This window comes from Streptopelia decaocto (genome assembly GCF_964273445.1).
Source record: "Streptopelia decaocto genome assembly, chromosome: 3".
NCBI lineage: Eukaryota > Metazoa > Chordata > Aves > Columbiformes > Columbidae > Streptopelia > Streptopelia decaocto.
Window position 1 is genome coordinate 20,635,127 of NC_138656.1, and position 26,419 is coordinate 20,661,545.

Sequence of the window (26,419 nt, forward strand, 5' to 3'; positions counted from 1 at the left end):
TATTGCATGGAGTGCATAATTCTAATAAGGTTTTTTTTAGAAAATAATTAAATAATTAAACCCTTTTGATAAGGTTTGAGTGTGTCACTTTGACCTTTTTGGTGACGAAACCATTCAATTGCTCACCTATAAAGGACTTCATCTTCTGAATACATATCTAAAATGAAATAGAGTTGCTGTTGTAAAGAAGTGCTTTGATTTCTGTCAAAACTTTTTGGTCATCTTTAAATGTCTCTCTGCAGACAGTTTTTGAAATGATGAAGTTTTTTCCAGTAAGGAATATCAATATTTCCCAGTGGATAATAATCCAGAATAGTCAATGTGAGCAGAGAGAGGAGCTTTGCCTGACTGCTGTGTTTGTTTTACAGACTTTGAAGCAGCCCCTCGGGGGCTGGTGTGGGGTCTGCATCATGAGTGTGACCCAGATCTGTCAATGCCAGAGTGGTGTGCTGACATCCTGAAATATGGCTGCTGCTCTTCCAGATGAGTCCAGGAGTTCACTTGTGGTTGGAGCCAGGTAGGAGAAGGGTCCAACTTGGCCTTGGTGGGAGAGAGAAAACAGAAAGAGTCTCCTGTGTCTTGTTTGTATTTTCTTTGGGCAGTTTGTTCTGTGGCATTGACTCCTAGTCACGCTACTGCTAATCCAGACTTTATGGGACTATGGTTGAGAAAGGAAAATGTCCGTGTCAATGGCTGACAGCACTTGCAAACTGCTGAGTCTTGCCTAGAGGGTAGATGTAGACAATGTATTTGTTTTACCAAGATTACGTGGTTGCAAAGTGGGGGGCAAGTAGACATCTATCCCTGAACTGGGTCTTGATGCAAAGGTGAAATTTTCTTTGAAGAAAATAACATATTCTTACATTCATGAGAGATCTTAATATTGACTTACAGAGGCTCCCCAGAGTTTCAAGTTCCCTGAACTACTACTTCAGTCTCTTCAGCCTGCCAGACTTAGAGAAGTGAAACATTCCTCCTAGTTGACAGTTTCTAATATACTCTGTGTTGGTATTTCTTCTTCTCCTTCCTAACGTTTGTTTGCCTGATTCCCTCTGGAGCACTCAGACTAGAAGTGTTCAGCTATGTTTACTGGGAAAAACCTTTACTTTTTACCCTGAAAGCAGCAGGAGAAGGCCTTACAAGAGGTTCTAAGTTTGTAGTCTTGGGAAGCGCGGCTCCTCCTTTCCTGTCATCTGTGGGCATGTGTTTGAGCTGGGTGTTCAGTGTTGGATCTCCACATGATGGTCCAGCCCAGGTGAGACACCTGGAAACAGTCAGTTTCTTTTTCCTCGCAGAAAGTGTGGATGGCAGAAGTTAGGTTGGAGGTCCTCAAAGAGGAGCTGTGGCCTAAGGAGCAGATGCTGCTGCACTTCTCTGGGTTCACCCTGAAAACACTTGAAGAGCACTTGACGCTGCATGTGGTAACGAGATAGGAATGCTTATTAATGAGAGCAAGAACATTAATATGTTTGTGAAACAATATTATGCAACTGAAGTCAATACAGTACTTTGAATTGCCAAAGAGCAACTCAAGAAGTAGGGAGTACCAAAGTTCGTACGCTTGGAAGCCAAGGGCTTCGTGTTGCCCCTGACTGAGTTGTTCAGCTCTGCTTTCCTGGTGCTCGGCTGTACCTACAACCTTGTGCATGAAGTCTTGTGTGTCTTCTGAGCTGGAGGGAGAGCATATTTTTCCCGTTGCAAGAATGCTAGTGAAAAATCAAGGTGTGCCTGAATATCAGGCCAGAGACAAAGGCAACACATGGCTTTTATAATTCAGAGCATGTAAATCATCTTTGTGGAAAACGCTCCTGTCTTCTTTTGAGCTATATGACCCCAATACCTTCGTGCATAATTATCCTGGGTCATTTGGAGACGCAGCAAAAGGGTTTGGGTCTTCACTGTGGATGATTATTGTTAAAGTAATGGAGGCTTGATGTTTAGTATAGCAAATAAAATAATGAAAAGAAGAATGCAACATGTTGAAGTTGGTTTCTCTTTGATAACAGTGAACAAGCAGTAAAAGCTGGTACAAAGACCTGCAATACAGTATGAAAAGAATATCTGAAAATATGCTGAAAAGAACAAAATGTTTCATAATTATGATGAAACCAGTCCTTTGGACAAGGTGCTATCTAAGGTGAAGTTAGAAGCGAGCCAAGTATGCCAAAAAGGTGTTTTAATATCTTGATAACTCAGGTAATGTATTCTTTGGCTGGCAACTTACCTCTTTTTTTAATTTAAAAAACATCTGCATGTTGTTTCCAGGACAGCTACTAGAGGTGTTTATTTGATTTCATACAGATAATTCCACTGATGAGGTCAAAGGTATCACTTAAAATAATTTTTTTTCCAGCAACATTAAAATGTAAATTTCAGAACTGCGTGTCTTGTTTGCTAGATGTGTACTCGCACAGTTTTGGTTCTGTGCGGATGAAACCGGGGTCAAACCCTCTCAAATGGCTGATATTGAAAGCCCTGGGAATGCTGCCTGGAGCTGAAGCTCTCAGGGAGTTGGAGTCGATGGCCATCGAGTTAGAGCCGTGGGCTTCAATGCTCCTTCCACATACCAGGTTTTGATGGTGCTGTGTAAATGGAGACTTAGAAATAATTTGTAAAGAAAAATGTGTTTTTTTTTTTTTTCCTACAACCCTCTGCTGCTTATTCTGTTTTAAACACTAGGTTACCCAGTTCCAGAAAGAATGCAGTATTTCTCAGAAAAGATGGTCCTTTTTTTCTTCCTTATCAGCCCCACTCTAACCCAGAAAATAAATCAGGGAAAGTTCAAATTCCAATCTAGTTATCAAAACCACAATGTTGGAGGGATTACAAAACAAGTCTGCCTCTCTGTACCCATGCTTTTAAAATTACTCACTAATTTAGGCAGTTTTAGCCAAAACACTGTGTACCTATCTTAAAGTAGCTACTTATAAATCCAGATCTTTAAGCTTTGTCATGTTTCGCACCAGCTTTTTATCACTTGCTTGCTCAGTCCTTGACTCTGTGGATGGTGGTGTCCATTGGTCATGCTTACAATTTGACCCACCTCAACCTATCAACAGAATGTTTTTTCCACTAATGGTAGTTCACGCTGTTTATTTTGCTCTTGCTCAGCTTTGCTTCTTCATCCTCTTCTCCTTAACTGACCCTGAGGTTGAATGCCGCAGAAATAACCCTCCACAAACAATGAGCTAGCCTGCTTTCTGTCATCCTAACTACATACAGGCTGGCTGATTGACTAATTTTATTTCAAGCTTACTCAGTAATCCTTTAAAGGATTTCTTTTCAAATGCAAATATGAGGATAATTATTTAACGTAATTATTTTCTTAATGTACTTTACTTTTTTTACCTTAATTATGTTGATGTTTTTATATCCTCACTGCATTGCAATCCTGATAGCAACACTGGGTTTTGAAATTTTAATGGATAATTTAACTTCTAAGCTGGAAAGAAGTAAACCTTATTCCTCATTTCTAAACTATTCTGACCTGTCAAATTCAGTTTCTGAAGTACAGTTCTCCTATGATCTCCTTCTTTCCTAATGGACAGCATGGTCTTTAAGTTTCTACTTGAGAAATTAATTTGGATTTGAGTTTGCTAACTCTGTGGCTTCTAGTGATCAGATGGCTTGGCAGAAGGGTGATGGGGTAAGTCCATCTGCATTGTCAGGTCACTCATCAAATCTGGTCCAGCGAGATTGTTTCCAAAAGCTGAGAGATATATGTGGAATATGTGAAATGCATCAGTTAGTTGTGATTTCAGCATCAGTAAAACCTAATTGTAGGTTGCAACCTGGACTCCTCCATTAAAAACTGGGTTTTTTTACTATGTAGGCAATTTAATGAGTGGTGGATCAGATCAGTCTGCATGGTTTTCATTCAAAGACATTGTTGTTCTTGGTCTACGTGAATGGGCAGGGAAACTGGGCTACTTTTCCTTTTATTTGTTCTAAAGCAATGTAATGCTACTGCCAGCCTGGATGAAGTTCTTTGGCAATAGCACTCTCATCCTCAGTGATCACTTGCAGTCTATGAATGTTACTTAAAAATAACAAACAAATCTGCTGCCAGAATCTATAGAAGCCTTTTAATAAATCCTGAAACAAACTCAGACTGTAATAATTGCCTCCAGGCAGGGCTGAATAGTGTTTCAGGGTGGTATAAAATTTGGCCTAAAAAAGGGTTGAATTAAATATCTTGAGTGGATCAAATTTAAGACATTAAAAAAAAGAAGTAATAAGCAGAATTGCCATCCTTTGTCTACATCCGTCCCTGGTTGACCATGAAGGAGGAGACTTGGTTAAGAGGACATAGGTTAGGACTGGGCTTGCACAAGAAATATCATTTTCTAACTGATTGGAAAGGGTGGAAAAAGGCAGCTGGTAATGAGAATTTCCATCAGAGGAAATGATGGGTTGATGCAATCGTTACACAGTGCTTACAAAGGGACTTGGAAATGATCTTGAGTCCAGGACGTCTGCACCTTGCCTGAAAATGTCTGTGTCAAAAACTGTGATAACTGTTCTATTCATCCTAAGTTAACGCTGAACTTTCCCAAGAGTTCCTGACATTCCCAGTGCTTTTCCTCAGAAAGGGAGGTGCTCAGGGAGAGTGAGACACCATTTCATGCACCTGTGAAGTGCCAGCACTGAGTTACTAAAGTCTGTGTTGCCACGTCCTCAGCTTCCTGTCCCTGTGGCAAGTTTGCAGACCCTCCTGACTTGAACCTTGGTGACACAAGGATGGTGAGATGCATCTCCTGGGCTGTGTCTGCTCTCACGGGGCTGTGTTACCCAAACCTACAGGCTGGGAGCCCAAGGGTATACGGGAATCCAGCCTTTTCTTATAAATGCGGAATGAACTTGGAGTAAAGCTGGAATTAAAAGGGAATGAAAATTCATAAAATGCTGGATATCACATAAAACTAAATAACCAGCAACTGATGTGCTGTTTTAAAGTGCAGTCTCATCATAAAATCATTTATCTAATTAGATGTAATATGATCAAAATATCACAGTTAAAAATCATAAAATTACAATAATTGCAGGAGAGTGTGAATTATGGCATGGCTAAAACTCATGAAACTTGGTGTCAGTTTTCATGCATGTGTTGCTAGAAGTGGCTAAAGTGGCAGCTGTGGTGAAACACAGCTGTCTTAGAGCTACCTGACAGAAAGGTGTGGGCTACTGGTAAGTGTCTGTTCTTTCGATACTTTGATTTTACTCCAGTGGAAAGTGCTGTTTACAGAAAACACTGAGCTGGCTCCCTCAGGAAGGTCTCCAAAATCACCCAATCTCTTCCAAAACACGAGCTTTTGGCTGTGGCTAGGCAGGCAGAGCTGTGAGCATCCATCTTGTTCCTGCAAGTTCTCATCATCCTGAATCCACATTTTTTTTTTCCCCAGCTTTGTGGGGACCAGAAAGGTAAACATGCAGGCTGAAGTTCCCTTAAGCTTATACTGTGTTTTCCTGGAGGGTTACAACAGAGTGCCACCACTGCATGAGGAGTCTTCATCTTCCTCTTTCCTTTTCCTTGGAGGGAGGAGATCTGGCTGTCCACAGCAGCAGAGCAGTGCTGCCCCCAGCTGAAATGCTGTGGTTGCCTCTGGTTTGATGGCATGAGTACGCTGATGTCTGGATCACATGAAAGCACAGCTCTGAACAGGACCTGTCAGGACTGATGCTACAGGCTGTTTCCCACCACAGAGCAGGGTGAGACAGATGCTGCTGAGAGGGAGCTCCATGTGCTGGAGATCACTAAAGCAAAATTTGGGTGCTTGGCTGCTCTTTGCTGAAGAGGCAGGGAGACTTTCCTACCAAACACAAAGTGATGGGGCAGTAAGGTCAGGACATTATCTTTTTCTTTCCACAAGTCACTTGGTGGCAAAATTTCCAAGGGCAAGAACACTTAGAAACTTCTTTGTAAATATTTCTGTTTTGGCTTCTTTAGTGGACGTGTGTTTTCAGTTCTTTCTTGCTATCTGTAGTCCTAAAGTCTTGTAGGGCCCAGCTAAGGAAAAAGAAACAGATTTGTAGGTACTGGGACTTTTTCATAACATGATGGTGTATTTGTGGAGCAATAACTTTGAATGGAGTGGATATTACCATTTGGCCTTGACAATGACGTGCCTGTGTATGAGAAAAGCAGTGTTCCCATGGAAAGAAGACCACAAGGATCAGGAGTTGTTAAGAAGAACCCCAAAGCCAGCAACCAACAGATGAGGTCATTAAGACTGAAGTCAATGTGGTTCCTGGGAGAGGTTTGGAAACAAATTAGTTTTCCTTTTCTGCTTATGTAGACACTCTTTTGGGTACTGCCAATGGGGGATTAAAGCACATCCGTTGCTTCATGAAGTGGCAGCTTGCCAAGTCCCTGAGTATGACTCAGTTGATCTGACCTGTTGGGGTATGTGGGACTCAATGTACATGGATTCCTACTCATCAAGGGCCTCTACACTTTGTGCATTCAGGCTCCTTTACCTCCTCTAAGACACTCATTATTTGCTCTTATTTAAAAATACACTCTGGCGGTGGGTAAGGAGGCACCTGTGAGAAAGCAGTAACTGAATTACTTGATGCCTCTGAAGTGTTTGTGGGTAGAGGGAGGGATGGAAAAGCTGAGGAAATAATGACTGTGCTGTCTTTCCAGGAGCAGAGGATGCCCAGGGATACAAGGAAAGACTGACTTGACATTAAGACACTATGTGCTGATCTGTAACATATTTAAGCTTCAACCATACAGGAGAAGAGGGATGATGTCCCCCCAAAAAACAGCCACTGATGTAATTTCATTTCATTGTGGCCATTAAAATGTAGCATGCGGAAAAAGACTGTGCCTCTACATCTGTCTGTGCATTAGGCATCTAGTTATACATAGTAAATATCAAAGAACAAAGGCAATAAATATCTCCGAGAGTCTATATGTGGCTTCATGTGTATTAATAAATTTTCTGCTGTTGTCTTGTAGGAAATTAATGAAATCTGAGTAGTGAGAAGTCAGTGTTATGTTTTAGCTGGCAAGCAGCAGTGTGCTGATTTTCCTCTCCTTCCCCCACCTTGTGCAAATTATGAGGTGTGTGGATTAATGACATAAGAATGAGTAAGGTTCTTCTGTGTTTACTTCCATAAAATTTAGGTTGAGTACCTTTAGTGAGGGGATATAGTTTTTCCTGGCGTAAAATCACAGCCTATTATGGCAGTGATTCTCAAGCCTTTCCAGTAGGCACTTCCACTTCACCATCGAATGTGGTCTCAGCCCCGTCTGCCCCTAGCCCTGTTAACGAGTCTCAGGAGAAGAATGTGTGTATTTTATGTATGATTAGTAAATTCCGTGGAGATGCAGTCCTAATATTGCTTCAGGCAGCTCTTATGAATGTGCTACCACAAATAAATACAGATGCCTCATTTATATATATATATATTTAAATGGAAAAACTGTTCATCTGTGAGGTGTGAACAGGACCTATCGCCACCATCACCACCACCCAGTGAGAAAAGGACACAGCCCTGCTCCCTAGGGTTTGTTAGTTCACTAGCTGCATCTCGACAGCCTCTAAAATACTCCAAGATTTTGACCTCCTTAGAAAAGACTTAGTCAACCTCACTGGATTATCCTAGGTTCCGTCTGCATAAAGGATCCTCATGTGCTTCATGCTGGTGGGGCTGCCAGCCAGCTCTCCAAGCTATCTGAGACCTCCTCTAGGGCAAGGCATGCCTCAAAAACCTGACACAGAGGAAAGCTGTTGCCTGTGGTCCTCTAGAAATGGGAAATACTTAAGGAGAGAAATTGGATTTAAAGATTAAATATAACAGCACCCTGTAGAAACCCAGGCTGCTGGAGGTGGGGGGCTGTAACTGTAGCTGAGCCATGTGGTACATGTCCTGTGATGCAGAAAAATGCACTGTTGTTCCTGGATCTGTGTGCAAAATACTAAAAAGGCATGTGATGTGTAGTGGACAGCCTGTCAGTGCATCAGGTCCTGCGACAGAACCTGTGCTCTCACAGGGAAATGGGGAAAAAATAACAGGAGGGCTCAGGGTGCTGCCTCCATCCCACAGCAAGGGAGGTGATAAAAGGGATGCAACACTGGCCACCAAGTGAGAAAAGACAGCAAAGTATTAATTAACCCAGGAACTGATTAAAACAAAGCCCTGGAGCATGGCAGGCTGTGATGGAGCAGCTGCTTGCATCCACCATTGTCCCAGGGTTGGGTTTGGAGCAGGAAGGACACAAGTTGTAGGGCTGTGTCGGGGAAGCACAGGTGAGAGCAAGCGCTTGAGACTAACTGAACCTGCCACAGGACGTCACAGCGATGTGCATGGGTGCATTCGAGGGAACATTTCTCTGGCAGCTTCAGATTTGACTCATGGAGTCGTCTCTGAATGCCAAGCTCAGGTAGTTCAGCACGTGGCATTTCCCACTTGGCTTGGAGAGGAGATGAAGCGTGTGTGTGTGTGTGTCCCTTTGGCTTTCCGGCATTGTCTGCTTGTTTGCAAACAGACTGCGCTGCGGTTTTGTATGTGTATTAATACTTGGCAGCTTACAGAACTAGGCTTGTTGCTGATGCACAAGCAGCCGTGGGCTCCAGCTTTCCTAACTGTGTCTGCTCTGCTAACGGAAATAGAAAACAATTCTTAAGTCCTTCTGACTTTGAATACTGCACTGCAAGCCAATCTTTTATAGTAAAAATAGCTTTTCCTTACAGAGTCTCTTTTGGAGTGTCTCTGTATCTCCGCTTTCCCTTCCTCTTCTGTGGTTAAATCAAGTCTGATTAATTAATCAGGCTTTTCTCTGCATAAATGATGAGCCTTTCTGGCAAGCAATCTGATACTGCTATCTTCGTGTTGCCCATTGGAACTTAGGGAAAGCAAACTACTTGCAAATGACTAATGGTGGTGCAAGGTAGTGCTGCAGGTTTTGAGCAGGAGAAATGATGTGTGAAATATTAGATAGGTGCTTTATTTGAACTAACTCGATTTTTTTAAAAACTGAATAGTTATGTGATTGCTTGACCTAACACAAATTGATCAGACTTTCCTTCTTTTTCCACCTGTGCACTGGTAAGGGTCAGCACATGGTGTTATACCTGACCGCAGCAATATGAACAATTTCAGCTATGAAGCTGGAGTTTTACTTTTATCTGTTTGTTAATTTTCCTCACCTTGCAGCCCCTGGGCGATCCCCGAGGTGGGGTGCCTTGGCTGACCAGCACAATAGCAGGCTTTTGATGCCCAAGGGGTAGAGCATCTTGCAGACAAGACCACAGAGGAGCCACTAATTGCTCGGGGAATTGGAAGTGGGAATGGGTGACCCCACTGTTTGGCTACTGACCGCTCTGACTTTGAATTAAACTCTGGGTGGAAATTGGAGCTGTGGCTGCCCCTCAGTACCACCAGCTGGGATGGGGGGGGGTGGGGGCACCTCCTCTCGGAAGAATGTGCCATGAGACGTGGACATGATTCATTCAGCAAGAAGGGACACGGTGTTATGTCATGGAAGGTGCTGTTTGGTCGTGGAGCCTGCCCCTGGGAAGGGAAAAGAGCCAGGACATACCCAAATTATAGCTCCTGTGAGCCTTTGCCCAGGTAAAGGTAAGGCCCATATGTAAAACTTCACTGAGGACCTGAGCCTGGTTTTGAATTGTGCAGAGGTCACATGAGGTTGGTAGCAGGACTTTGCACCATTTCATTGTTGTTTATTTCTTTTGGGGGAACTTGGTTGGTTTGCGTTTTAACCTCCATATCGGTTGGGATTTGTGTCAGAAGCTTTTGGAGCTCATTCCTTCTGAAAACTCTGCCTGGGAAGATAAAGAGGAAGGATCGCTTGGATATCTCAGTAATAAACTAGATCCTTTATCAGTGTGACTTATTAGATAAACCCCAGGCTGGTGCTGAGAAGCGTGTGCTATATTCTCATCTCTGTGCTGACGTATTAGGCGGCCTTGCTAATCATTCCGTCTCCTCCTGCCTCTTCTTTCTTGCTTGTAAATTGAGGCTGATGATGCTTGCTTCCCTTTGTAGCACACTTTAAAACCCACAGAAGGAGGTTGCTGTGGATGATCAAAGAAAAGTCTGATTGCACTGTTTGATACATCAAAAATGTGTTTTACTACATGAGTTCTACTACTGGAAAGCTTGAATTTACATTTACAGTAGTATGAGTCTGACTGAAAGCTCACTGACGTCAATGCAAGGCTTTATGTCCATTTCAAAGGACATTAAATTAAGCTTTATATAAAGACACAAGCTGCTTTTTTTTTTTTTTTTTTTTTCCTGACTGCTGTATTTAGCATTTTCCCAAAATGGCACTTAATTCACTTGAACTATCAGAGGACATACAACGGATATAAAATATGGCAGTGGCTGTTTTGGTTTTGCAGAAAGAAGAGGGAAGAGTTCTGCTTGTGATTGTCTTTTGTGATACTGGGCCTCAAAGTATATTAGAAAGTAATATAGCACTTTCTCATCTCTGAAACACAGCAGAAGCACCACTATAAAATGGGGACTGGAATCCCAAGCTTCTCACAAGATTATCCCTCTTCAGACCACAGAAATGTCTGCAGAGTCTTCTGTGGCAAATCACTCCCAGTGATTGAAGAGTGGGCATTCAATATGCTGAGAAGAGACAGCACACTTGGGTATGTAAAACACATACGTATATGCACTTTATTAAGAAAAAAACACACAAACAAAACAAAAAAACCCCAACATTATGTATGATCTTGAATTAATAGGGCAAGAAGAGATCAGTGGTCACTTACACACTCTGTCCCTTCCCATTTGTTTGCACCATCCAAGGAGTCTTGTCTGCAGCAGGCTGGGTGTGTACGTGCAGCCTCTGCCTGTGATGTTCAGGCTGTACATACATGACCTATAGTAGCACTGAGTCATTTACATATCAGTGAACCTATACCTCTTAAAAAGGCTGCCTTTAAAGGCACTGCTCTTCCTTTAACACATGGACATAAAGCAATTAGTATCTTGTTTTCTGGATTGTTTTTCCTGCCAGTCAAACTGTGATTTTTTTTTTTTTAAGATCTCCAATCAGCCCTTTACAGGCAAGTAATAATCCTGACAATTTTTTTTTCTCTGATTACAATTATACAATAGCTTTAGTCTCTTATTTGCTGCAGCAACTTAAAGACAAATGCTCAGCTGAGTTATTTCAGCAGAAGATCAGACCCAAAGATCTGCAAACTGTAGCTGGGACGTGGGGCTGCCATAGACAAAGAGGAATTTCTAAGTGTACCCTCATTTCAATTCACTTTTCTCAGGGTCAGTCCACCTGCAATGGATTCGTGATGAGCCCTTTTCCTCCTGCAAAGTAGATTATTCACCCATTCCTTAGAATAACGACAGTTATGGGCAGTAGCAATTATGGATAAGGTTTGATAACTGTCTACAGCATTTTCTTAAGCTCCAAAATCAAAATGCTCTTTTCATCATTATACTGAAGCAAATGATAGATTAGAGACAATAGTCGAAGACATTTGCCAGCCTAAGTTCCTTCAGAAGTCAAACTGTAGTCTTATGGGCTGTCCCAGAGCTGTTTTTGTTTATCTTATGCTTGTCCTTCAGAAAATGGCATGATCTTTCTTTCCATCTCTCTGCCAGACCTCTTACCTAGACCTTTGCTAGTCTGGTGTTTAAACAGGACAACCCTTTCTATGAAAATTTATCTTACTGTGGTCTTTATCATGACCTGCTTTGTTGCTGGTGTTTGAAAGAGACTGCTGTTTCCAAGATATTTCTCTTTGAATATTTCATGCTTGACTTTAAATGACCTCTTGAATCTGCAGTCACTGAGGCATTCAATGATAAAAGGGTTCTGCGATACCTTCTCTCTGAGAGTCCTTGAGTTGTACACAATATTGTATAAACGTTTAGGAACAGACTAGGGGTGTTTTGTACTTGGATAACTCCTGTGCATCAGAAAACCTAAGGCATTTTGATACACGCTTTTCATTTTGCCTCACCACAGGAAACTCAAAGTGTTAATGGTTTATTTGGAAAAATGCTAGGAGTGAATGATACAGGTGACAGGAGGCTTCTGAAGTTCCCCCCCAGCTCATTTACCCCAGCTCAAGTTTAGGCTGCCCTAGTTCCCCCAAGAAGCAGCAGTTCTTCCTCTGCTGTTCACCTGCGGGGGGGAGCGAGTTCAGCTGGCTGGAGAGTGAAGTGTTTGGCTCATCAGAGCTGAGGAGGTGGCAGAGCAGCAATCCTGGCAACCCTGGGCTTGCCCTTAGCTCTCAGAAATGCCCTGAGTGTGTTTAAGGTCTCAGGAGAGCTTTGGGGAGTCTCCTTCAGGTACCCAAGACAAGAAAGCATCAAAACTTAGAGGTTTATTGAGGGAGCAGGACCCGAGTTGGGCAGACTGGCAGAATAAAGTCAGTTTGGGTTTTGGCACGCTGGATTCCCTCTAGGGGAAAGGAGATGTCCTAGCACAAACTGCAGCTTGGCTAGGGACAGGAAAAAAGAAGTTTCATTGCCAGCATTTCCCTCATGTTACCATTTCTGCTGGATTGTAGGTTAAGTGTGACGAGGCTACAACAAAGAAGTTAACATATAGCCTGGCTGTCAGGTGTGTAGCTTGTTGTTCCTGTGCTCCCCAGTCACCAAAAGATTTTTGTCCTTAAAAATCACTTTGCTGGGAAAATCTACAATCAGAGTAGGATGTCTCCCCGTTTGTGCTTCATCCACCAACACAGACCAAAGAGGGAGAGTTTTGGGGCTCAAAATGGATCTAGCAGCTTAGATCCTCTATTACATCCTTCTAAGGAGCAATGGGGATGTGGGCAGTGGCTGTTTCAGCAACAAAACCTGTGAGAGCGAGGGAAATGGATGGTGATACTGCCACAAGCACCCGGCTTTGATGCGAAGAACCAGGACCAGACAGCTCAAGATGCTGGGACCAATTCTGCTGAAACTCATGGCACGGTCCAACTCCTGGTTATTGACCCCAGTCTCGCTCACAAGGAGTCTTAGGCACACAGCTGCCTCTTGTCTTCAGAGGGAGCAGCCCATTGTGCTTTCAAAAATCTGCCCCATTTGCTCTCGAAAAATATCAAAGACTAGTAGAAAGGCTATTTGTATGATGTGTGTCAGTTCACCTTTTTCCTTTTCCCTGGGCTTTTCAGGTATTGTTGCTGAGGTGGAGTTGAGCCAAGTCCTGAATTCTAATGCTGATTTTTGTTGCTTCCGACTACTCTTTCAGCAATCAACATAAGAGACACACAAAGATATATCCATATGGAACTACTGTAAGATCAGGGAATAACACGGAAGCCTCAAAGTGGATTAGAATTATATTTTTGGGGGAATTATATTTTCCATTTTTAAATTTCAGGGCTACAAACAGAATTGTTCAGAGAATACATAGGGATGTAAGTGATCAGCTCTTGTATTGCAAAGGTCACAACAATTCCACAGAATTAACTATAACACAAAAGCTTTCAGATGATGATCTTTCTTTTTCTTGATTTAAAATTCCTGGTGAGGGAAGATCCATCACAAGCTATGGGAAACATAGTCCAAATGATCTATTATTCCACTCTCGCTTTGTATTTTATTTCTAGGATGAATTTGCCTAGCTTCTTTCTTTAATTGATTCCTGATACATGTTTCATTGCTGAATGCAAGAGCCATTAGTTACGGTAATTGTGGAAGTTGGTGATTAAACTGTGATTAAAACTTTTGTGATGTTCTTTTCCATAAATTAAATAGACTGAACTCTGTACATCTCTCATCCTTTAACAGTTTTCATTATTCACTGATCCCTTTACAGTGTTTCAGCCGCTTTCTAGACATGTGGATACCAGAATGGAGCACAGCAGTAGTTGCGGCAGAGCCAAGTGAGAGATTGTTTGGCTTCTTGATATTCCCGTTTGCATGCTATAAATACACTGATCACAGTATGTCACAGTAGATTGATAATTGCCATAAACATAAGCCTTTTTTTAAAAAAAGTTGCTAGTTCCCAGGTAAATGTGTCCTGGGTTCCTCCCTGTGGGGTCAGAGCCGCTCAGTCAGCTCTTCTGGAGCAGGAGCTGTTTCCTTGTTCTTGGCTTGCCAGCAATTCAGGCCACCCAGCATCAGTGCCCGTCCTCCTTACTTACTGGTCTTTGGATCTCTCTGTCATTTGTGACCCTGGATCAAGCGTGGTTTTGTTTGTGCTGTGAGGTCACTGACAAAAAAAAAAAAGTAGTAGTACAATATATGTGTTCTTGCACCCTCCTTGAGTTTCCCCAACACTGAAAGATTTAAATAATCAGCCTCCATGATCTAAATAACCCTTCAGACAAGTCTTTAAAATGTGCATCCACATCAGCTTTTGTTAAGCCACCTCCTCTTATTTTTATAAAGAGGGTATTTCTTCACCATATGATATGAGCCGCCACTTTTTAACCTATTTCTGTAGCACAGAAATATCTATCAACAACTATTGTATTTTCTTTGTTACTGCTGATAACTCAGCTGTTTCTGTATCATTTGCTTTTCTTAGCATCCTCTTAGCTAACCCCTTAGCATCCCCTTAGCAACCTAGTCCTCTTTATTTAGTGTTAAATTCGGTTTCTTTTCTCAATCATCTACTGTTTTCAATTTGAATCTGTATTATCAGTTAGCAACTTCGCCATGTGGCTATATGCTATAGCTTGGGTTTTTGATGTTGTTTCAAGTGTGCTGTTGCTCAGTTCTCCTCTTTAAGCCAAAAGCTTTTAAAAAGATTGAATGCTCTCTATTTTATTTTTTTAAATGTGGAATCTTAATTTCTAAGTTATTTAGTAAAATGCTCTTAAATAATGATAACTCATGTTTTTATGTGTATTTTTTCCATCTCACTGTCAAATATTTTTAGCTGTGTGAAATGGCAGGAAGTAGAGTTAGATTAGTGGTTTGGGCTGTGCGTTTGTGCTGTTCAAAGTGAATAGCCAAAGCTATTCACAAGTACCAAAGTGTAACCGCTTGGTTTCTGTTTTGGTTTTGTGTTTCCTTGTTATCTGCCAGACTGAGTCAATATACAGCCTTTTTGAGTCAGGAGATGGTTGAAATTGTTGTCAATAATTAGAAAAATATGGGCGCATTTTAGTTCTGTCGGTTTGACATCTCCAAAACCAGATCCTTGCACTGAAATCCTGGTCATATGGCTGGATGAGAAAGCTGTATTAGAGTATGATGCTTCAGGAGCTCGTCGCCTTGTTCGCTCACATGACTAGGAGGTCTATAGGAGATAATGACTCATTAATCTGTCCTGTATTTTTTTTCAGAGCGTTGACTCATATATTTGTAGTTGTTGCTGGGATGTCAATGACAACATAGCGCTGTATTTGACAGAAAAATCTATTTCTTCCAATTAAAACTTCTCTGTATAACAGTTGTAGCCAACAACAGATCTCAGTGGTTTCCCCCAGGCTGTCTCAAATGTTTTTCCATCTTTCTTTATCCCTTACTTTCTCTCTAATAACCTGTTTCTGTCTTGTGATATTTACATGCCACTCCCAATAACATCTATAATTTATAAGCCTTACTTCCAGTGCACTGAAAGATCAAAATAACGTCCGAAGAGCATGATGCAATCATCTCGGCTTTGATATTACTTTATTTTTAGTTGTCCTCCCTACACAGAGCAGCATGACATTTTCTGTCAGCTCTTACTACCAAATTTCTAGTCCACATTGCCTGAGGTTCAAATTATTATAAATTTATATTTTTCAGGTGGACTATTCACTGGGGCCCATCTGCTTAAGATTTCACAGAGATGTTAGCAACAATCACTCCTGGAAGAGATTTTTCCCACTAAATATTTTAGCTGCAGATTGAGACAATAATTTCACTTCAGCCTTTTTGCATCTTTTTCAAGATGTGTGAGATGAGTTTACCTTAAAAGCATCAGGGCAAAGAGTAATGAAAGAAATATTTACTTTTTCTTTCTGGTGTTAGCTCTGGTTAGCAGCTCGCTAGCTCTCATTACACACTTTTATCAGTACTTCAGGGCTTTCAAGAGAGGAGAAATGTCACCAGCAGGGAAGCCAAGTCACCAACTTCAGACAGCAAATGAGTGGCAGAACTGGAAATAGGGTCAAGTTTTCTAATCACAGTGTCTAAAATCCTGCTTGATATCTTACACTGATTTAGCAGGCTAAAAGGTATTTTTCTAACCTAACTTGTGCCGCTGCAGGGTGATGCTGCCGGGAAAGTCAGGATGCAAACCTCTGTCTGCCCTGTCCTAACCTTTCAAAAAATTGCTTTGTGTGATATTTCCACAACTCCCAGTCCCCGATCACCGGCGGTTTTATTGTATGTGCAGGAATTGAATGAGGAGCTGAGGCTGCTGAAGGACATTTGTCACGGGACACTGCAGGTGTTATTTCTGTGGAAAGGGCTGGGGTTTGTTTGTGTATGTCTATTCTTACCTTCCATATGAAACTTAATCTAAAGCACTTCAGTAACAGCTAGAACTGCCAGAAGATTTCTTTGAAAACTTTCATGAGATCAGGTGTCTTTTATAGATAAAACACCTTCCGACTTTGTTGGAAATCAGAAGTCCTAATGATTATGCCATGCACTCTGAATTCCCAAGGGTGTATTTTTAGGCCTGCCATTAACACTGCAAGCTTTAGCCTGTCAGCTCTCCAGTGGACATTTAAGCTTTTCTGAAAACTGGTTGTGTGTTGGCTTCACAAGCCCAGTGATGTACTTGGCTTGGTGTGCCCATCCCCTGGGACAGCTGGCCAAGCGTGTCCGCAGCACAGCTCCTCCAGGCACCCTCGCTGCCTGCAATGCCAAGCTCTGCTCCGTCTCCTCTAACACAACCTGCTGGACACAGCCAAAGTTGGTAGGCGACTCAAAATACTCAATAAAAATGTCCTGGCCTTTACTAGGCATCTTGCACACACCCAAGGGCAGGTGGATTGGAGAGGGCAGGAGATGCGTGGTGGGGGCTGTGGGAAGTGATTGGGAAGCTGAAAGAAGTGGGTCCCTCAAGAGAAAGAACATTTCTAGGGGAGCCAGGAAGAAGATGGAAAGGAGAGAGAAAGAGAGAGGATCGGGTATTTGAGCCTGAATTTAAAGTAGGAAAAGAAACAGGGTGAGGTGGTGCTGGGAGGATCTAGAGAATGGTAAAAGGATTAACTTTGGTCAAGGAGGGTATAGAGAGGAAGGGATTTTACATTAAAAGAGGACTAAAAGCAGGAAGAAGAGAAAAGGCTATGAAAAGGAAAGGAAGCACAATTTTTCTGCTAAACCAGAGATGCTAGACTGTGTTGGTTTCTAGCTTCCTTAGTATTTGACCACTTGGGAAAACAAGAATTTGTTGTATTTGGTTTTAAGGCACTGTCCATTGCAGGGCACTTCCTTCTGAAGGACTGACAGCCAAGAATTTGGGGTAATCCAAAAAAAGGGATCAGGCTGCATGTGTATGGTGCAATATCCATGATCACATAAAATGCAATACAAATATGTAGGGAGCATAAAGGCTCCTGCAATAGGTCATTACCAGGTCAGTAAGGCCCATAATCTTAGAGACTTAATTACCCTTACCTGCCTTTTGTAATGCCTGTAGCCACAGCATACGGGAAATCTCTGTGCATGATTCAGCTATCTACAGTCCCTGTGTAACATATGTGAAAATTAAATGCCTAAGAAAGACTTTCTTAGAAACCAGAGTATATTTGGCATGCTATTTAGACAATAAATATTTCAGAGCAAGAATATAAAGATATGGACTACAGCCAGGAAGATAAAGAAGTATGGGCACAGCATAATGCAACCAAATCCTATTTGAGACTTTCCAGTACTATGTCAGTATAAATGTCAGCTTCCCCCACACAAGAGAATCAACTTCAAGGAATATGTCCCATGAAGAGAAAAGGCTATTGCAAACTCTTGGAGTTAGGAAGGTGTTAAAACCTCAGCCAAACTATAAAGTTGTATTACATAAGGTTTGGGAAAGTGCAGATTGCCTCTCCTCAGCTAATCTGTCATAGCCATCTGCTGGCTTGCTGCTGTCTCACAGCAAATACAAGCTGGTTTAAGATAGTTTAGCGGGGCTTGGGGGAGTTTTTGTTTTGTTTTTGGTTGGTTATTTTTTTTTTAAGGGAACGTTAAACTAGTTCAGTCACTGTGTGCTGTTTGAGGTGGGAGCGTGCCCAAGGAAAGTTACTGCCAAGCAGTTAGCATGCTCTACTGTGTGTGTTGGAGCCTGCAGGCTGCTGGGAGCAGCTCATCAGGCATAAAATAATCCCTATTTTAGAAGATTATAAACTCTGAAATGTGACAATACTGATATTTAAAACAACATTCTGTTTTTGTTATTCTGGAAAAAAAAAAATCGCTGCTCAGATTCTAATGACTCTTTATGAGAAACAAACCAGTCCATTAGAGTAGGTGTCTTCCCAGCTGGGTTCAGGAGACAGATCTGCTCTCCCAGCCTTGCTGCCATGCAGGAGATGACAAATGGGCTTCTCCTGGGAGTGCCTGAAAAGGGGTTCTGAGCTGTGGCTCAGAGCAGTGATTCAGAGAATGTGTGCCCTGAACATGGGTTGTGGGTATTTCTGCTATAAACAATGGTACAAACATGGTTCTCCATGGAGAAGTAACTTTTTTTAAAAATTTAATTAAATCACTTCTGAGGAGGAGTCAGAACCATGTGAGTAGGCAGAAGATGATAATTGGATTGAGTAAACATCAAATAGATATAGATGAAACTCATTCATTTTCTGTTCACATTGCTTTTTGGGCTATCTCATTGCACAGCTTTTTGTGGATAAATACTACAAGCTTTGGCATTGCATATAGGCTGTTCTGTGAACGCAACACTCCCTGGAAGTGGAGAGTTTTACATAAAAACATTTTCCCCTGCCTGTGTGCCTTCAGTTCTGTTTGCACATGTTGCACCAAGTTTCCTTGACTGGATGTGCCTTTTACCAGCTTGCTTTCTCTGCTGGCACTTGAAGGGAAGCTGCTGCTGCCCAGTCCGCAGAGCCAGTTACTCTGCAGCCAGCAAGCCAGCTGCAGCAAGAAACTTCATAAATGTCATCAATTTGGAGGCCTGCTCTGCAGCTACAAGTCACTCCAGTTATGTAGGTCCTGCACCTATTTATAACTTCGCAATCTGTTGCTGGGGGCTTTGTGCAATTCTTCGCTACATGCCGCATGGGTTGTAATGTAATATCTGGGTATATGATAAGATTTCCTCTGCCACTTTTGAGAAGCAGCAGGTGCAGTGTCAGCAGACAGCTCTGGTAACAAAGCGCAGGTAAGGTGGGAGCTGCTTCATGAAATGCTCCCTTCTGGGATCCACATTGTCCTGCTGCATCATCTGATGTTAAAAGGACAGTGGTTTGTTACCCGCTCCTTTGTGGCAATAAGTTCTCAGGTGCAGTTGAAGACAAAATATAAAATATACTGATGGAGATGTGTCCCTTTTGCAGTAATAAACAGTTGCGATGTTCCCTAATTGTTTTTTCCTTGCAAAATCTGTGGAGAAGATGTAACATCACTGCCTGCTTCTTATCCAGACTGTGGCCATGCTGGGTGCTGTGCGGATGAACCCCCTGCTGCCAAGAAACTCCACAGTCTGACAAAACGGTCCAAGCCATGCAGGAGAGGATGAAGAAACAGCAAAACGGTGCTAGTCAGCATCGCAAACAGGCGACCCAGGGCAATCTGCAACCTGCAAGATGTCAGGTTGTTTGTGGGTAATTTGGCAAAAGTGCTGCAACAAGGACACTTTGTAGATACTTATAGGAGTTTCTTAAAAAAAGCCCTCAGGGGCTTTGGAAATCAACTCCAAATAAAATCAGTCTTGTGGAAAAAAACATGGACTTTTTGCTTATGGAGGTTCTTGCTTTGGTGTTCCGTTAAATCAAGAACATGTGAGACTGGTGCTTGAAGAAATGAGGTCTTCTGCTTCTGCCTGCACAAGGAAACTGAATGGAGGCGGAAAGAAAAGAGTGTGATCTGGCCACCTAAGGGAAATTCTCTGTTGTCTGCAGTGATATGCTCCTTTTAATCCTCAGCTACTTCTTTTATATTGTGTCTGTGGACTCGAAGATGAACAAACATCTGATGTGTGGGCTTGCACAGTCCAGCCAGATGCCTTCACAGCTGCTTCATAACAAAGGAGATGGTTAAAAGTGTTCAGTTGGAAAGCTAATATTTTGTATGTTCCTTGGGTGATATATAACATACAAACAGATTAAAAAATGCTTAGATTTTGTGTGGGAGTAGATTCTCCAAATGCTAAGCATTCACCTAGTGTGTACCTTGGATTTGTTGGGGTATGCGGTGCAGAGCGCTGTGCTCTGAGTGATGCTAATTCTGCCCATCGGAGCTCTGCGTGGCTCCTGAGGGCTCGTTCTGCAGCTGTTGCAGTCAGTGGGAGAGCTGGCTGGTGCTGCTAAAACCAGAACCCCTCTGGTCTGGGGAACGGCTGAACTCAGATCCACCTCTCATGTTTAAGGTAGACCCCAGCATGCCCAGCCATGTGCAGCTCCCTGGGAAGGGGGAAAAACATTGCACCTATTATTGGTAGTGACTTGAAGGGGTGCCAGCTTACAGAATATCCCCCATGTGAACCTTTAAGGACGAAGGGAAGGCTATTTTGTGCAGTGCTGGCTGAGGGACAGCTGCAGCTGCCCGTGCCTGCCATAATACCCAAGAAAAGGTTCTCAAAGAAGAGCATCCCAAAACACTTTTTGATTTCTGTTTTTATAAGCCAAAGCTATAGGCTGAGTGTAAATTCAAGGCAGGGCAAAGGCTTCCTCTGTGCAGACTGGTGGAGGCAGTCTGGGGCAAGGACCTGGTGGGGAAGGCACTGAGACTGGGATGCAGTAGGGAAAAGAGGACAGTGGCACAGGAATGGTGAGCTTGGGGGAAATGGAGGGTCTTGGCAGGAAGCCAAGTGTGTTGGGGTAAAACTGAGACTGGAGAAAGAGCCAAGATAAGCAAGGAGTTGGCAAGTGAGAGACAGAGGGTAAAGAGACCTGTTCTAGAAAGAGGCTAAGAACCGGGCAGAAGGACTTGAGCACTGAAGCATGTCCTCCACAGGCTCTGGAATGGGGCTGAGCCTTTGTCCTCTGCTGCCAGAAAGCAGCTGCAGAGCCTGGTGTGAAGACCTGGGCCTCAGTGTCCTCTGCTAGCTGAGCCTCACAGGGTCACCCACTGGTGCCCCTCTGCACCTGAAGGGCAGAGATCTCCTTGGGTACTTGCATCCTCCTGGATCTCACTGAAGGGACCTGGTGTCAGGCATCACAGGCAGTCACAGCCTTTGGTAGCTGAGATATGGGGCATGAGGTGTGTGGGAGAAGAGGAAGATTTGCCTCCATAGCTCCTTACTGAACAAAACAGAAGCTAGGAAAAAAAATAGCATGGCACTGCATAATTAAAGACTCTGTTATATTAGATAAGATTACCTCAGTTCCTCCCTCCAAACAACTTTCTGAGTGCTTGACTTCTTAGTCTCAGTGCCTTTTGGTAGACATTTGAGGATGTAACATAGCTGTAAAATGCCATACAGCGGAAGAGGGCAATACGTTTTCCTGCCTTGTAAAGTGTTTGTGGGATTCACCAAAAGATAGCCAGTTGTTATCCTTGTGTATTGACCTTTGAATACTCCAGTGCTTCTTTTCTAGCATGATGCAATTCTGTTTCAAGAAGGGTTTCCAGGTGCAGCGAAACCCAGGCTTTAAACCAGGCAGATTTTTTCCCCTCTCTCCCGTGACATCTCTTCTAAGTGACTATTATTACATTTTGGCCTTTCAAAACAAAGGAATCGGTGAAAATGTAACGCTTCTCAGGGGTATGATGTCATTTTCATTGTGTCATAAGATGTCATAAAAGGTCACTAATTCATGGGATCCTGTCTAGGATTCAGTGACATGAATTCCTTCTGCTGGATGCTATGGAAAGGAGACGGGCGCAAGTTTTAATGAGCTTTAACAAAGTGTTTTATGCTCAGCTTTGCCGTTGGAACAGGCTGCCCAGAGAGGTTGTGGAGTCTCCTTCTCTGGAGACATTCAAAACCCACCTGGACACATTCCTGTGCAACCTGCTCTGGGTGAACCTGCTGTAGCAGGTGGGTTGGACTGGGTGATCTCCAGAGGTCTCTTCCAACCCCAACCAGTCTGTGATTCTGTGATTCTCATTTTTTCCCCGACCTGCCAGCACCTGAACATTTTGTCCTTTAGAAAATGGGGAAAGGATGTCCCTGGGGCTGAACACTAAGGCGTGGGGGTGGATATGTTGACTGTGAATTTGGGGGTTGAATAGGTTTTGGTGAACACTGGCCACTTGAAGCAAAGGAGAGGTGGTTTGATCTAGCATATATTCTTGCTGTATTTAATCAGCATTATACAGAGATCAAACCGACATCCCTGTGGGGTTCTGCCCAGCCAAGCGTCCATGCCTGGGGTACGTCCATGGTGAGGTTGTGCTGAAGGCAGGAACAGTGGAAACAACACCCTGTAATCCCAGCTCTGCCCATGCTTCCACCTACAGATTTGAAGAAAGAAACCTTCTCAGCCACCCAAACAATCACCATGGCTAAAATGGGCTGCATTGTTTCCAAAAACTGAAAGAAACACCCTTATTTTTACACGAGATGATTTACATGAAGATCGTCATGTAATCCTGCAGCTGTTGAATTCCCTACCAGGAGAGCAGCCATGCACGTTGTCTTCCAGGCTACAGAGTCCTTTGTGTGAGAGTTTCCATAACCTGTCATCTGAGGGGGAAGAGAGGGTTCAGCAGCGACAACCAGGAAATGGGCTCAGTGGTTAGAGGCAAATCTTGCCACTTTCCTTCATCTGGATCCACTGATTGCCATAAGGCAGCAGCACCGAGCGCATGATATAGTGGTTTATGCTGCAGGTTTGAGTTATGCTGTCTAGTTGTTTCTGTACCCAGTATAGAGCAATATTAAAGAACTGCATAGAAATGAGCAGGCATGAAGTCTGCATATTTTTACAGAACTTATTCTGAAACTTGGGGCAATGCAACAAAACTAGTAATTCATAGGCAGTTCCTGGTGTCCTTTGCTGATTTCGAAGCCTGCTAGTTGTAAGTGGAATAACTGGTATGGTTAAAAATCCTATGGGTATATTTATTGCTGCCCTGTAATTCCCAAACACAAAAATGTAGGGGGTACCAAACAAAACTAGATGGGTGCTTGGTAGGATCCAGGATAGCTGCTCTGTCATTCTCTGACTCAATTCCCTCCCCTGGGAAATGGGGCTAATGCCTGCATCTGCTTTGCAGCTGAGGACATGGCTCTGGCCACCTGCTTCATTGCAAGAGTCTCCTGGGACCAGGTAACCTGTGCCTGTGCTCCTTGTCTCAGGAACTGCTTGTCCTCTGTCCTTTGGTGTGGACCAGATCACAGTTGCTAGGAAATGCATTGGGGCTCACCAAAGGCGGCCCTAGGAAAGACCTCTACTGGTCTGGGCACACTTGGAGTTCCTGCCTGCGCCTGGAAATGTCAGGCTCACCCTAAACCAGGTCCAGCTGGTGCTGCTGCTAGCCTGTAACGTAGAATGACAGCTCTCCTGGTCTCAGAGCAGCCTGTGGGCTCATCTACTCACGTGTGAAGATGCAAGCGGTAGCATTTCCTCTGGAAGATGGTTCATGAAAACATGAGATTTTTGTTCCCAGATACCCTCAGCAGACAGAGAATCATGAAACAAGGATCTATAAAGATTGACCTTTTCCCTCCTCCAAAAGGAACAATACATATAATGTTGTACTTAATGATATTTTCTGTAATGCTCTCCCTCCTCAGTGGCCATACCACAGTAGGAGTCATGAACAGGAGACACATATGGGGGACATGAATTACCCATATTAAAAATATTTTACTTTCTGATTCCATTTCAATGAAAGATGTACAGTTTCATTTAAAATACAGTAGTGCTGTGGACTTGGCATAAATTTTATCTCCTCACTATTCCAGTTAATGCTTAAAGCAGGCTGCCTTGCCCATTCTCATCAGGGTTTACAATCTCTGTGTATCTCCAGTGCTCAGCTGAGTTCTCTTTCCTCTTTTTATCCCAGGGTTATCTGATTGTATCAAATCCTGCTACATAGCTCGACAAACAGTTGCTGATCTCCTGTTCAAGGGGAAAAAAAAAAAAAAAATCAAAATATTTAAAGTTAAAAGCAAGAAAAAATGTCCTTAACAAGCTGGGGCAAGAGGCTTCTTGACGGCTGGCCCTTCCCAAGCAGATGAGTCAATGTAGCCTGACACAAGCTATTTCATTCACACCAAAAGAGCTCCTCTTCACCTCAAAGGGCGTGAAGTCTTCCCATCAGAGCTGCAGCTCACAGATCTCTGGTTTGTGAGTGTGTTTTATGGGGAAGCGGTCACAGATTGCACTGTCCTTTATTGACTGGCCTCAGAAGGGTGTAAGGCAACGCTGTCACCATGGTGGCTGCAGGATGAGGGTCCTACCTCACCATGGGAGGGACCTGGGGCTGCTGCTCCTTTTCCTGGCTCAGGAGGTGATGGCTGTGACAGGCATGCCAGGGGCTGGGTTCAGAGTAGAGAGGTCTGCTCTCAGCACCCCGTATTTTTCCTTGCAAGACCATAACTTGTTCCTGGAAGCACCTCTTTGTCTCCGTCAGCACTCAGCTGTTTGCTTACAGGGATGAAGAAAATGAAAGACCCCTCTCAGTTTTTGGTATGACCTGCTGGCCTATGTCTAGCCTTACATGCTAATCTTAAGGCAAAAAGTAAAGGGAAGAGCACAGATCTTTTCTGAATTATACGAATAACAATGGATGACCATGTTGCACCAGCCTTAACTGAAGGAAAGTCAGATTTGTGCCTCTCAGCTGTGATGAGTGCACTCCTCCAACTCTTGTGAGACTTCTGTGAAGGACTGCATTTTCTGTAGAAAGTGAAATGCTCTACTTGGAACTGAAAAATTTTGTGTAACTTTCCCTTGGGCTTGCTTTTATTTATTTTTTTTTCTCCATGTTTTTTTAAAATAAGCTTTTAATTAAAAAGAAAGCTTTCTGTCCAGTCAGTCCTGATTAAAAATTCAAAGGTGATCCAAAGTCAGGTCTAGCTCTTCTATGTCATACTGCTCTAGCCCTTCCCACCACATTTCACTGTTTAAGAGAGAGCCCTGAGTCTTTTCCTTCGCTTGCCCTCCTGATGCTGGGACGGTGGCAAGGTAATGGTGACTCCTTCCCTGGACGGGTACACTTGGAGCTGGGTGGGATCAGTGATCAGAGCCTGCACGAGAAGAGTGCCTGTCCAAATCCTACCAAAGACATGACCTTCAACAGAGCATCAAACTTCAGCTGAAACGCGGGCCTGACAATGTGTCAAAGTACAGTAGCATAAATAAGATGTTGGCCATAGATCTCCTGATGACAGATGTAAGTGTAAGTATAAAGTGTGCTTTCTAAAAATAGTGTACATGTAGAAGGTGCTGAAAGTGCTGGCTATCGGAGGGACTTAGAAGTAGGTCATAGATGGCCAAAAGAATAAAATAGCAACATCAGTAATGTGCATTGTGAAAGTCCAACATTTTAGGGTACCCGCACACTCTGGATCAGTTAGGGGTGAAATGGCACCTGTATGTGATAGATCTTTCTGTAAAGTCATGATAGGGGATGGAAAGTCAGGCTGGGATTACATCTGAAAGGCACACAGTTCATCTATTTAACAAAGATGAGGCACTTTCATTTCCCTCCCCGTGCTTTAATTTCCTACAAAGGAGGCAGAGTTTTCCCAAAACTTCCTGCTTCCTTTTGTACTCTCTGCTGTTTTGAGACAGTTCTTTATTTGCTACCTATCTACTCCTGCTCTGGGTAGTGCTGTGGATGTGTTTGCCCAGTTATTGGTCTGATGGAAGATGTGACAAACCATTTGTCTCATTAGTACTTTATTGCTTCCCTATCTTTCTTGGTTTTGTTGATAGTACAGGTAGAGTAAGGTATTGATCAGGCTGAATAAAAGTGGTGAATGCAACTCTCAATGAGAACTCAGCCTGTGGCAGCACGGGGGTCTGCCCTCTTTGCAGAACTGGCAGCCAGAGGTCCTGATGAAACAAATGCACACAAGAAAGATCGCATGAGTGTGTCTTACATAGCCAGAGAGTTTGAAGGATCTGGCCTTGCTTAAACCAAACCTCTTAGTTAAACACAGCGCAGAGAGAGAGTGAAAATAAAAGCTGAAGGAGGCTAAGAACTGAACAGAAAGGCTGCATGTATTTCATATGTATTTTTACCTTGTAGTAGAAGGTAAGAGAGGCTTGAGGTCACCTTTTAAAATGTTCTCCAGTAACACCTCCATGCTCCCCAATGATCTTTACACATGTATTTGAAAAATATACTTGTCCATGTTCTATGTTTTGTGCTTTTTAGTGGTACCTACTGAACTGACACGCAAGACATAGACCTACCACTGGAATTAAAAAAA